This window comes from Pithys albifrons, chromosome 25, assembly GCF_047495875.1.
Source record: "Pithys albifrons albifrons isolate INPA30051 chromosome 25, PitAlb_v1, whole genome shotgun sequence".
NCBI classification, from domain to species: domain Eukaryota; kingdom Metazoa; phylum Chordata; class Aves; order Passeriformes; family Thamnophilidae; genus Pithys; species Pithys albifrons.
Window position 1 is genome coordinate 6,082,676 of NC_092482.1, and position 14,457 is coordinate 6,097,132.

Genomic DNA, 14,457 nt, shown 5'->3' on the forward strand with positions numbered 1-14,457 from the left:
AGGACAAGTTACCTCCATGACAGACCCCCTGCATGGCATCAGAGTGGGAAGGGTTTGGCCAGAACCTGGACCTTTCCTCCTGACAGCCTCAGCAGGACCATGATGTGCCCAGTCAGCTGGGACTGTATGGCCCCATCATGGAGCCCCCACTCTGCCCCATGGCTCCCACCTCCCCCAGACACTCACACTCCATTTGAAGTTCCTTCCTTCCCACCAGCCAGAAGGAAAAACATGTCCTGCCAAGCACAACTCTGTCAATATAAATAGATACTGTCAAAGCTGTGAAAGTCTGGATGTGGTTGTGGCCTTCAAAGTGTGGGAAGACCCTTCCTCACATCAGGCTTTGCAGGAAGCACAAGGAAGGTGTCCATGTCCTCTTCCCCACCGCTGCTGACCTGCCTCCCTTGGCAGCCCTCAGTGAGCTGCTCTTCCCTTGGTATTCCTTGTCTGGGACTGAAAGGGTCCTCCATCAGCACAGAATTGTCCTCTGTGGGTCTTTCACTGCTTTCATCCTGCCCAGTCCTCTTCACCCTCCCTCAGCAGGTCCCTGTGGGGCTGCACAGTCCCATGGAGTCTGTGCCTCTTTCCCTCCTCTGGGAGGATTCACGGCTCACCTGTGTTTGGCAGAGCAGTATTGGACTTCCAGCAATTTCTAGAACTACTAAAAAGCCCTCACCTGCCCCAGCCTTGTTCAGGAGCCACCACCCTTCCCACTCCCTCTGGTCTGGTGGCAGAGGTGCTGTGTGAACTCTGCTGTACCCACCAGTGTCCACAGCATGACCTTCCCCAGGCAAGGCAGGGCACACACCCCCAGGCAGCTCCTCTGGCACCCTGAGGTGCTGCACCCCCAGGAGAGGCTTTAGTGGTGTCACAGCTTCTCAAAAAGCTTGGGAGAAGGGACTGTGGTTGCTTTGGCACTCAAGGGGTTGGGGCTCTGGTGCAGCAGAGAACACAAATCTAGACAGCAAGTCCCAGCAGGAGAACTGCAGAGGCTGCACTGTGGCCTCCTGTGTGCCAGAGACATCAAGAGTTGGTTGTGACAGTGGTGATCATGACATGGTGCTTCCACGTGGTTCTACTCTCAGAGCTAGAGGCAGGGGGCTGCTGCTCCAGTGGTCTGGCTGGGCACACCTTATCATTGTGGCTGAAGAACAGCCCCAGACGCCAGAAAATGCTGATGTCCATGATTCCTTGATGCCAGGCTTGTACCCTCTGTGTGCTGCCATGGCAGCAAGAAAAGAGACAAGAAATGAGAGGGTTTTCAAAAGCAATCCCATGCTCCCAGTCATTCCTAGACAATTTGGTGAAAAATGTGGGTTCCCTGGAAGTGTTCAAGGCCAGGCTTGGAGCAGCCTGGGCTGGAGGAAGGTGTCCCTGCCATGGCTTAACTTGATGGTTTTTAAGGTTCCCTCCCACCTGGACCATTCTGGGATTCTACAAAAAATGACATCAAAAGCCATTCTCGTGCAAACAGCCCTGATCAGGGGTAACAAAATCAGCAGGAGTCTGGGTCTCACCTAAAGAGCCTGGCCAAGAGCAGAGGAGAAGAAAAGCTTCTCAGAGGAACAGGCAAAATGGAACTTTGCTGCTCCTTGGATATTTGGGCAACAAGACTGCAGCAAAGCAGGTTTAGAGGGGAGACCAAGAGGAGTCATTGTGGTCCTAGGATAGCTGGGCAGTTCTGAAGGGGCTGATGGCAGTTGTGTTGCCCTTCTGCACCTCATTTTTCATGGATGTGAGACTCCCATCTTACACCCTTCATGAATCCAGATTTACTGACATGCAGCCACATGCCTTTCTCTGCTGGTCTTCCCAAAAAGCAACCCTGTTCTACTTCCTATGTGGCCATGGCTGGAGGGGCATGGCCCAGCTCAGATCAGAGCATGGCAGGACACCAGGGCTTTCTCTTCGTCCTGTAGTAGGACAGGAGACTGGTAATGTTGCCCCTACTTGCCTTAGTCCCTCTCCTAAAATGAGCAGTCCTTGGCAGCCCATCTCTGTCAGACAGGGCAGGGGGTACAGAGATCTCTGCTCTGGGGAAGTGCCACCAACAGTGCCCATGCAGGGAACAAACAGGAGAAGCCCAAGAACAGGCTGAAGAACCACTCTGGTCCCAGCAGTAGAGAACAGGTCTCCCCCCTCCCTGTCCTGAGCCATTTGAGGATCCTGCTGCATGGCTGGGATCAGTCCCAGGTTCAGCTGAGGTTTTTTGTCACTAGGGAAGGCTGCACTTCACAGCCCCCCGCACACCTTTGTGCTGTTGGCAAAGCACTTCCCAGATACACCACGTTTGGAGGGAGGTACATTCAGCAGGGCACAAGCAGCTCAGCACAGTGGCCCTTTTAGTGCCTGTAGGAGCTGATTTCCCGAGCCCGTCTGTCTGCCCAGAGCCCTTCCATATGTGGCTCCACAGACCTGGGATTTTGTGGGAGCGTTTTCAGATGGTCAGGGTTGCACCTTCCCAGCATTTGTTGCAAAGGCCACTGTTGTGGTCTGGAAATCTGTTCCTGAGCTCCTCTATGAAAGTTTGTGTAATTGCACTTGGGAGGATCATGCTGGATGTCAGACAACACTTCCCCTTGGAGTGTATTGCGTTTGTAGGATGAGTGCACTGAGAGGTGTGGGGATGGATATCCTTGGAGGTCTGCAGGACTTGGCTGCCCAAAGTCACAGCCATTCTTCTCTAGACTTGACAGCAGCCTGTCTTGGGACAGGAGGTTGATCTAGAGACCTCCAAAAGGTCCTTTCTACCAGCACTTCTATGAGATGCTGCTTGTGCATCACGTGTTTGCTTAGAGGTGTCTGTCCATGCTGTGGGACATGTGTTGGGATCCACTTGCTACATCCATGAACACCAGGGCTGGGAGCCCAGGCAGAAGGAGGGATGTGCTGGGTGGTCGTCGGCTGCCCGGGCACAGCAGGTGCCTCTTCACCTCCTCCCCAGCGCCTCCGTGCTGTGCAAACAGCCGCCCGAGGCCGCGCGGCTCTGCCGAGAGCAGCGCTGAGCTGGAACGGGATGTTCCCCCGCTATTACCCTTCCATGGGGCACTGCCGGGCACCAGAGCCTGGTGCGGGTCCTGCCGGTGCCTCATCGCTGTCCGAGAGCCGCAGAGCCCCGAGGGTCGCCCTGGGACCCCGCGGGGATGGAGTGATCCCGTGGAGATGGAGGGATTCCGTGGAGATGGAGGGATTCCGTGGAGATGGAGGGATTCCGTGGGGATGGAGGGATTCCGTGGGAATGGAGGGATCTCGTGGGGATGGAGGGATCCCTTTGAGATGGAGAGACCTCGCAAGGACAGGGATATTCCATGGGAATGGAGGGGTCCCTCGGGGATGGAGAGACCCGGCGGGGCGCGAGCCGGCGAGGCGTCCGCGAGGGCTGGGGTGACGGCGGGTCCCCAGGGAGCCCCAGGGGTGCCCGGCGGCGGTGGGACGGGAAGAGACGGTACGGGACGGGACGGGACGGGACGGGACGGGACGGGGCCGCCCCGCCTCCCGCTTAAAGACCGCGGCGCGGGGCGGCCCGAGGGAGTGGGACCGGCACCTCCCGCACCATGCGCTCCGCCGCCGCCCTCAGCCGCATCCTCATCCTCCTCCTCCTCCTGCCGCGGCCGCCCGCCGCCGCCTACTTCGGGTCAGCACCGCCCGCGGACACCGGCCCCGGCGCCGCCTCCGCGCCGCGGACACGGGGGGAGCGCAGGGACCCGGGAGGGGGACCGACTGTCCGTGGGAAGCGCACGGGCTGTGGAGGGGAATGAGGAGTGTCCTTGGGGGCACCTCGGACTGTCCGTGGGGCAGCACCGGGACCCGGGAGGGAATGCGGAGTGTCTGTGAAGGAGACCGTGAGCGAGCGCGAGTGTCCGTGGGGCAGCGCACGGGCTCTGGAGGGGGATGCGGGGTGTCCGTGGGGCAGCGCACGGGCTCTGGAGGGGGATGCGGGGTGTCCGTGGGGCAGCGCACGGGCTCTGGAGGGGGATGAGGGGTGTCCGTGGGGCAGCGCACGGGCTCCGGAGGGGGATGTGGGGTGTCCGTGGGGCAGCGCACGGGCTCTGGAGGGGGATGCGGGGTGTCCGTGGGGCAGCGCACGGGCTCCGGAGGGGGATGCGGAGTGTCCGTAGGACAGGTCGGAATGTTCGTGGGGCAGTGCCGGTCCCCAGGGGATCGCGGGTCCCCGCGGATGTTCTGCGGACGGGGCGCGGGGGCTTCGCGGGGCTTCGTTCCAGTCGCTCCGGGAGGGTGGTCCCGGCCAGGCCCAGCACCTGCAGCACCCGGAGCGTCCCCGCACGGCCCGGGCACAGCTGGCACCGCGGCGGGTGTGAGGGGCGGTGCAGGGCAGAATGGGGAGGGAAAGGGACGCAGGGCGCGGTGTGGCAGGAGCCCCCCGAGCTCCCGGAGAGAGGGACGAGGGGAGGATCAACCCTGTGAGGGTGGGACGGGGAAACGGAGTGGGAGATGCTGTTTGCTGGGACTAAGAGAGAGGAAACCAGGATTGTACTCTTGAACTGTGCTTCGTGCCTGCTCAGGGTGGGAATTAACCCCGGGTGGTGGCTGGCATTGATCCTCCCTGCAGGCTGTGAGGGGTGAGGTGCCTGCCACGGGCAGCCAGGGCTCAGCAGAGATGGGAGGGTGACCTGAGGGTGCTGCGGGGCTCCTGGGCTTTAAAGCCAGCCCAGGGACAGGGTGGGGCACTGGAGTGCAGGGAGGCAGAGCTGCTGCTCCAGCCTGGGACACTCCAGGGTCACCTGGGCACAACTGTCCCTGGTACCTGTGACCTCCCCACACAGTTCAGTTTGCTTGGGATAAAGGCAAAGATGTAACAGGTTGGGTCAATGCAGAATTTCCCATTCAGAGTGTTCTGCTTTGCTTTGTTTTATTTTCTGTGTGAGCTGCTCCCCAGGCACGTGTTTTAAACTCTCTCAGTGGTAACCAGAGCTGTTAGTGTGTGTATCAGTGTGTGCAGAAGGCACAAACATTTGCACACTCAGGCACAGCTGTGAGTGATTGCAGAACTCAGGACAGGTCTGTGCTGTTTTACACGTGTGGAGGGTCTTTTTCTCTCTCCACTGATCCTCCCACCAAATACCAGACACTTCTTCCTGCATTGGCTGAGGAGTGTCTGCTGGTTTCTCACTGCTCATCTAGGACACAATTGGTATTTAATTTTTGCTGCAAAGCTTCCTTAAATCAGATGCATTATCAACATATTAATGGTATCATTCAGCCTAACTCACATCTAAACCACTGCTGACAGGGAGAGCTCTTCTTTCTTAGTCCCTCAGAGTATGTGCAGGAACTTGCTCTGTGAAGGGTTTGAGATGCAGGGAGGGTTTGGCTTTCCAGCCACAGGGACATGTGCATGGGGCTGTGCCAGTGGAAGTGACTGTGTTTGTGCTGCCCTTCAATAACAGCACAAAGCTCTCACTGACTATTGCTCAGGCTGGACTTTCTACAAGAAACCTGAATGATACTTCATCTTGTGACAGTGATCTCTTTGGTGTAAGCTGCTTCCTGGGATGGAAATCTCTGTGTGCTGCCTCTTGACAATGCACAGCTCAGGATCTGAGACTGTAGGTTCACTTTTAAGCATGGGGTTTTTTTCCCTTGAGGGATTTGACTCAGGGATGTCCTGTATGTTCCCCCCTCTTCATATAAAAATTAACAAGCAACTAAATTCTAAGAATTCAGTGAGTGTTTGGTGGTGATGAGCAACGTGTGACATGGGCACTGTCAGATACAAAATTGAGTTTACAGGCTCAAGAGGAACTTGAACATTTTAGAAGTGAAGGCTTGATGTGGCCTCACCTGGGGAGAAAAGCACTGTCACTCTCGAATTACTCCTGAATTGGAGGGCACTGGAGAGCCTGGGTCAGTGCTCTGCCTCTGGGAGACACTTAGGCACAGGAGACAGATCTTTGCTTTCCAAACACTTACTGGAGAAAACCTGCAAAGATGTAAGAAAAAGTGAAGGAGGCTTTTGGGTGGCACCTGCAGAGAGAGGACCTGAGCCCTGTCTCTGTGTGTGTGTGAACTGGCAAAGGTGAAGTATTGCTGCTTGAAAGGGTGAAGAAAATGTTTGATTCCATCATGATAAAAGTAAGGCATGAAGTGCATAGGATAGTCCAGAAAAACTGTCCAAGGGCCTGGGGAAGCTGCAGCTCATTTCTGAATGTACAACTGAGAGTTGTCAGAGTGAACACAGCATTACTATGGATAAATTAATAGAGTCATGGAATGGGTTGGATTGGAAGGGACCTTCAAAGGTTACCCAGTCCCACCCCTGCCATGGGCAGGGACACCTCCCACCAGCCCAGGGTGCTCCAAGCCCTGTCCAACCTGGCCTTGGACACTCCCAGGGCTGGGGCAGCCACAGCTTCTCTGGGCACCTGCCCACCCTCACAGGGAGGAATTTGTTCCCAGCATTCATCTAACCCTGTCTTCTGTCAGTGGAAAACTATTTTTTTACTGTGGCTTTAGGCCTAGGGGCTTTAAAAGGATGGCAACTGTGGGCAGATCTCCCACCCTGTTCCCAGTACCTGGAGCTCTGGGCTCACTGGTGTCAGTGCTCTGGCTGTGCCTGAACCGACCTTGAACTGTGCCAGGTCCACAGGGGGTAAATTAGAACCTGCTTTTAGGAGAGGAAGAGGAATCAGCTCAGTGTGCAGTGTGGCCCAGCTGCTGTGGGGCTGTGTTGGGTTTCCTGGCTCAGTGGGTGCAGCAGTCCAGGAGTGGCTGCTCCACTGGGTGCAGTTGCTCCCCTGGGTGCAGCCACATGCACCTCTTGGCTTCCTTTGTGCTGGTTTTGCGTCACCTTCACTTCAGTCCTTGCCCATCCTGCAGCCTCCTGGGAGGTGTTTCCCTCCCTGCCTCAGCCATCCTCCTCCTCCAGGATGTTCAGCTCTTCAGGGGCTGGGAATGTCTCCAGACCTCATCAAAAGCTCTCAGCCTCTGTTGTCTCCTTAGGGGGCTGTGTCTTACAGGGTGAAAAGGCATTTAGGATGTGCTGGAGGGCAAAGAGCTCCTCACAGAGACTAAGGAGTCCCTCCTAGAATTGGGCCAGGGTAGAATCTGGAAGGGACCCACATCAGGTAGGATGTTGTTGGGTAGGTGGAAGTTACAAACCTGATCAAAGCCTTCTCCCAGGAGACCTCTGTGGAGCAGGCTGGGCCATGTCTCACCCATGGCCAGTCTGGCCTGTGCTCTGTGGGCAGCCAGGTCTGCTGGAACCTTCCCAGCTCCTCCTGAAATCCCTGCGGTGGGTGCAGAGGTGCCAGGGATTTCCCAGGGTGTGCTGGCATTTCCCAGGGTGTGCTGGCTGGGTTGGCAGCCCCCCTTAACCCAGCCTACCTGTGCCCTCTGTATTTAGTGTTGGTTCTGCTCCCATCACAGCCAGTGACACAATTGTGACTCATTTTGTAATGGAAGAGTTTTTGGGGTCCTTAAAGAGTAAAACCAACACATGCCTTGCAGGTCTATTACAGTTGGTGCTTGCATAGTTTTGAAACCTGCATAATATGTCAAATGACATCTAAATGTTAATATGAGCACCCTCTAAAGCACTGCCCTCACCTCCCCCGTGTCCTAGAGATGTGCAGCAAGTCTTGGTTTTCAAGCCCAGTTACATCCCTACATTTTCTTTGGTAACTGTTTTATTGTGGCATTTCCCTGATAAATCTAATGGACCAAATGTACCTCAAATAGGGACTCTGCTGTCTGAGTGCTCCTGGAAAGGTGTCAGAGAATGTTTCTCCTCCTGTGATAAATCAAATGCTAATGTTACTGAAAAGCTGCATTATCATCCCTCACAGTCCAGTGTATCAGGAGGGTTCATTACAGCCCCATTCTTGGCATTTCTGGTCACATGGAAAACTGGAGTATTAAACAAGAGAGAGAAGGGGCAGAAATGGAGAGGGAAGGCAACTTTCAGCTGAGAATTTGGAAGGATGGAGTCAGGCTGGAGTGGGTAGTGATGGTCACAGCAGAGATGAGTTGCAGAGGTAAAGGCTTTCCATGGATGATTTTTGATTCTCTTCAGTTCCCAGACTCTCTTTAGGCACTATCTCAGTGTATCACAGTTTCTAAAATTCATCCCACTTGGGGTTGGGTGTTCCATGTTGGGAATGCTCTGGGGAATGTGGCCAGTGCAGAGCTGGGCTGCAAACCTGCTCACCCCTGTGCTGCCTGAGCAGCTGCTGCCCCTGGAATTTGGGCCACAGGGAGGTGTTTCTTGTGGCTGAGCTGAGAGGTGGAAGGCCCAAACCAAGGATGTCCAGGCTGTGGGAGCCCTGAGAGGTGAGGATGGAGGACCCTGTGCAGGGAGACCAACCCGAGCCGTTGGTGCTCAGGCACTGAGTGAACAGCCCCAGCTCAGCCTCCCCCAGGGCACTCCCTCTCCTCCCAAACCAGCAGCTCCTCTGATGCAAGGATTTGATAACTCGTTCTCTGGGGAGTTTCAGGAGAGTTCTTTTTAAAGAAGGAGTCTGGACACACCTGTTGCTGCTCCCAGGAAGGGTTTGCAGCAGGCAGAAAAGCTCCTCTCAAGGAATTCCAACTCATAACCTCATGGAAACTCACCTGAGGCTTTAATTGAAGTTTTTAACTTTGTGAGGAGCAGAAACTTGATAGAAAACCTGGAGAACAACAAGTAGGCACCTGCCCAAGGGGCTGAAAGGACAGAGAAAAATGAAAACCATTGATATCAATTGTTAAATCTCAATATTGATTCTTGAGTTTTATAGTTTAGGTACTTTGGGGTTTTCTGCCACCTTCTTTGTAGGCAGTGGGTGGTACAAAGCAGAGACCATCCCAATTAATCCTGACAGTACAACACCCAGTGGCCATCCCTTCATCCAGGGGCAAATACAGAGGATTAGATGTGTTGTTTCTGAAAGGATTAAAACTCTGCTTGGCTGAGCTGCCAGGCACAGAGAAGACTGGAGGACTTCTGTGCACCACAGTGGCCTTGGTTTGATCATGTCCCATATTCCCTCAGCCTTGCTTGAACGCTTGGGGCAGCTCTCTGTGGGGTGTGGATATTCCTGTGGAACATGAAAGGCCCCTGAAATCAGATATGGAGGACTGCTGGGACTCCCTTTGATTTTTCTCCTTACTTGGGAGAGGTAGGAAAGGCAGATTTTTACGGGTTTTTAAGACCTTTCAGATCCAGAGGACATTGGGCATTGCACAGGAACAGGCTCTCATTAAAAGTCTCTTAAGCAGCTGGAATGTGGCTGGAAGGAGATTAAAGGAAATTGATGAATTTAGCAAAGTGCTTAGACAGAAACGGAGAGAGAAATAAAAGTTGGAGCTCCTTATTGTTCTTTCAGATCATGAGCAGGTGTGCATTAATTCAAAGAGCTCACTCCTTTCACTGTATGATCTGGAGATAATAAACCCTAAATCATCTAAAACCAGTGTGCAGTTTGTCCAACTGCAAATATCTGCATATTTTATATTTAATCAGATATGAGTGTTTCCATCCTGTGATCTTGTTCTGATCCTGTGCTGGTTTTACCCCAAACCCCACAGTTCTATGGGGGCCTGCAAAGCCTCCCTTCAGATGGTGATCTTGGTGTGTCTGTCCTGACCCAAAGAGTGGCTTCTGCCCCCAGTTGTGCCACTGGTCACTGCATGGCCTTGGGCAGTCCTTTCCCTTCTCCCTCTGCTTGGCTAAGGTGGGAGTTATGGGAGAGACTGGTTTGGAGAGTGGTGTCTGTGCACAGACCTCGTTCTGGGAGTCCTGAGCTCTGGGAGATCCAAGCACAGTGCTGTAATTATTTCCCTGCTGTCTGAGGTGATGGGAGTGAGACTTTGCATGAAGGAGACTGTCACAGGAAGTGTATCCCGGGCTGCTTTAGTCACATGTCTTAGATGAACCAATTTACTGCTTGTTTTGTTAACTTCTCACTGTGTTACTTCCATCTGGTTATTTCTGACCTCCATTTCTAGAGGAAAACCAAGTTATTTTGTGTGTTGCAAGTTCAGAAATTCAACAACAATAAGAATAAATATTAATTAAGTTTGCCTGTGCAAGCAGCTCTTTGTGTAGGATGCTGCAGTACCTCTGGCAGAATTTGAAGTGTTGCTTGATCCAGTTTTAGGAAGTGTTTTTCCCATGAAGGTTTTGCTTTGCATGGTGCAAGGGATGGATCAGCCTTGGGCTCTCTGTCTCTGGTCCCAGGCTGTATTTGTATTTGTGATTGCTCTGAAAGTGGTATCAGAATTCTTCAAAGGTTTTTAGGGTCCCTGTCATTATTTTGTCTGGATTTTCACAAATATTAGCACCCAACATTCTTCAGGGTCTGGGGAATGGTGATACCACCTTCTCCCAAATCTCACTGGCCACTGGTAGATGATTCCTGAGCTGACCCCTGTAGAACATCTGTTCTGCCTCAGTCCAAGGGTTCATGTGGGTCCACCACCTGTGTCAGCCCTGGGCAGCAATAAATGTGAAGGCAAAGCACAGAAAGGAATAGAACAGCAGATAGAGATGCTCTCTCAGAATCCTTTCCAGCTTTTGGCACTTTCCACCTCAAGAGTTTCCTCTGCCAAAGTATCTTTGTGTTTAGTGGTCCCTTAGGACTTTCTTCCATGGTTTGTATGAATATGTGGTTATTTCAGCATCCACAGCATTAAGGACTGTGAGTCCAACTGCAGCCTCTCTGCCCCATTTCATTTAGTTTTAGTGTATCAATTAATAAATTATTATAATTTCCCCTGGCTCTTGTGTATTACAAGTCAGAATAAATTTTCCTCACTTGCAGGTCAGTGCTGCTCTCCCAGCCCTGTTCTCCCAGTGCTCCTTTTCCTCCTGGTGGGAATTGTGGGGGATATCCAGCCTGTCTGTGCTCATACACAAGCTGCTTTGGATGTCTGTCCACTTCACAAGTCCAAGCACACATCTGCTTTGTCCTGGTCTGGCTGTCCACTGGCTCCGTCACAGCAGGTTTGAGGGGCCTCTCCCCTTCCCTCAGGAGCTGTGTTGCCTCTTCTCTGCTCCAGATCTAACCTTTGCCCACTAATTCTGCTCCAGTTCTGGAGGTTCCCTCAGCTCTGCCCTGTGCCCTTCACCACATGCCTTGGAAGAGTTGGAAGGTGTTTGGTGCCTCTTCTCCCTGTCACACTCACAGTTTAAAGCAATACTTTTGGCACCACATTTTCCTTTCTGAGTCAGCCCTCTGGTGTGAACACTGTGGCATCTCCTGAGCTACAGAAGAGCTCAGAGTCTTACCTTTGTAGTTGCTACTCTAAATGCATCAACCCCTTGGACAAACCTGGGGGAGCACAACAGCCCTTTAGCTGTGTCTGTCCAAGGTCTGAATCTGTGGCTTTAGCTTTCACCCTACAGCTCTTGCTTTGTTGTTTGCCACCAGAATAAAACACTTTCTTCTCTGTCTGTTCTCCAAGAAAAGGAATTCGTGGATGTTTGGCCAATATCCTGTAGTCCCTTGGGATGGGCATGGACAAAAGAGCAGTTATCTTTGCAATTTGACTTTTCACAGGTGAGGTCGCACTGCTGGACTCCTCTGGAAACAGAGGCACCAAGACTCTCCACTGGAGCTGCTCCTGCTTCTGGAGCACCTGTGAAGAGAAAGGGCTCACAACAGATCTCATCTTTCCTAGGAAGGAGATGACCAGTCTAAATAGTCAGGGAAGCTGCTACTGCTGCCTCAAATATCTGACAAGGGATGAATGATGATTTATCTGGGCTGGAGGACACTAAAGTCAGGATGGAAACTGGGAGGAGGGGAACTCTTTTTGCTCTTGAAGGGATTTTGTGGAGGTAGGATGCTTGCCATGGGTGGCAGTTCTGATGGTATGTGAACAGTCAATAGTTTGCTTTAAAGGAGTTTCAAAAGGTTGTGTTTGAGGCTTTAAAGCACTGAGTGATCTCAGTGTTGTTCTGTCAGGCCCTTAAACTCCTCAGTGTCACTTCCCTGTTTCTTGTTTCTTCTCTCTGTGCCATGAACTTGGGAAACTTTGGGTGCATGGGAGGCCAGGTTGCATGGAAATGGAGAGCAACTGCATCTCACTCTGCACTGCCCTGGGCTGTGAGCGCTGCAATCCCACTGCCAGGCAGAGTCCTGGGGGAGATTGTTATCACCCCAAGTGGCACAAGAGCTACTCCTCTTCTGAGCCCAGCATTGCCTGAGTTAGGTGGAGTCTGGCCATCCCTAAGGCAGCCTTTGGCTGCCTCTGAGCCTGTTCATGCCTGTGCAAGTGTTGGTGTATCTTGATCTTCTTGGGCTTCAGAGCTTGTGCAGAGCATGTCCATGTGCACCCAGGGAGATATAACCCCAGTGAACCAGTGTATTGGTTTTTAAGCCCCACTGTGAGCCAGGCAGAGCTCTCAAGGTGGCCCAGCAAGGTTGGTCTCGCTCCCTTGGATCAATCTCCTGTCCCTCAGTGCAGTTCCCCCAGCTCAGGTCTGTCATGTCCCTTGAGTGCCAGCTGTGCTGTCTCCTCTGGGCAGGGTTTGCTGTCAGACAGGGCTCCGACCTGTGCAGTGTGACCTGCTCTCTGGAGCTCATCAAGCTGTGTTAGTTGGGCTGAACCTGCCCCAGATCACTGTCTCTTGCTTCCAGTACTGCCAGTTTGTTCCTTGGTTCACTGGGACATCTCATGTTTCTGTCCCCCATCTCAGCAGTGGGGGATGAAAGATGAAAGATGAAGATGAAAAGATGACTCTTCTCTTCTACTTGGTTTCTAAGGTTCAATGCTCACAGAATACCACAGAATCCCAGAATATTCTGAGTTGGAAGGGACCCACAAGGATCATCAAGTCCAACTCTTAAGTGATTTGCCCCTACAGGGACTGAACCCACAACCTTGGCTTTATTAGCACCATGCTCTGACCAGCTGAGCTCATCTCAGCGTTCCTGTGTGATTCACAAGGTTCCTTATTCCTTGGAAGTTTGCAGGTCTCTGGGTGATTCCATGAGTTAGTTAATTGCATTTGTTCCTTATTAAGGATGTGTGAGCACATCTGGAAGTTTTAGGTTGAAGGCAGAGTGCTGTGGGGTTGGGTCTGAACTGGACTCTGACTCCTGTGACTGGACAGACTGGGTTACTGCAGGGAGATCCAGACAAATAGCTCAGGCACGGATGTCCGTGGAATACCTGGAGGATTCAAGCCACAGCTGCAGAGCTTGGCTGGCATCCTCCATCACAGGGTCCCATCCCTGATATGAGGGTGGTCTTATTTGAGCAGTTGAGGAGTAAAAATGTCTGTTGTGGAGCCAGGGAAGTTTTTATTTTGGTCACCTTCCTGGGTTAAAAGTCTTCATTCATGGACTGCAGTGTGGTGACAACATGGACATGTGTATTGGTCACTGGCATGGACTTCCCTCTCCCCTGTGTGCCACAACACCTGCAAACAGGGACAGTCAGACCTGCTTGGACAATCCCATTGTGCAGGAGCCACGTTTTAGCAGGATCCTGGGAAGGGTGAGGAGATGAAGGGTCTCACTGCCTGCACTGCTGAGGGGAACTGCTTGTTTGGTACCAACAAGTTGCTGGAAGCACCAACTCACTGTCCAAGGCCCATCTGCATCTCGCTTGAGTTCACACACTGAGCTGTGCAGGGAGGGGATGGAGAGTCCCTGCACTGCTGGTGGCAGTGCCAGTGGCCAGGATGTCCTCAGAGACGTTCTCCAGACATGGCTGGGCCTGCATCCCTCGCTCTCCAGCTCTGCTGCTCTGGCTCCCACAGCAGAGCAGTGCAGCCCAACCTGCCTGACTGGGGGAGAGGAAGAAGAACCAACCAGCTCCTGTGCTTGATCTCCTCAAACTACCTGTGGACTGGCACAGGGAACCACAGGGTTTGGGAGGGGGGAGGTTTGTCTGTAAATGTTCACGTTGGGGCTGAGATGTGTCCTAAAGTGAAGGTTCCAGGACATTTCCATTTATCTGCCTGGTTTTGGCATTTGGGGGGTTTGGGGCTCTCTGTGATGCCATGTTTGGCAATCAGGTGCCACCTTTTCTCCCTTTCTGGCTCATGCAGTTTTAAGCAATACCTTTTACACCATGTTGTCCTTCAGTTCAGCACCCTGATGGGAATGAGACCCCCCTGAGTTGCAGCAGAGCTCAGTCTTGGCTTTGCAGTTGCATCAAAGCCCCTGAAAAAATGGGGCAGCTCAACAGCCCTTAAACTGTGTCTGCTCAAGGTCTGAATGTGTGACTTCAGCTTTGCCTCTCTGGCTCTGGCTTCACCCCCTCACTGTTGTGCAATCCCATGGCTGCTCCCACTTTGCTTGCAGCCCTCAAATCCTGCATCAAAGTAAAATAATTTGTCTGTGTATTCAAGCATCCTAAAGATAAATTTTGAAAGAAAAATACTGTCTTACCATGCAAAATGAAAACATTTGTCTCAAAAATTAGTTGCAATTTTCAGCTGAATTACCTAAATACAGAAGTACATTGCTGATACATTTAGCAGGACATTTTTATTTGACCTTTTTG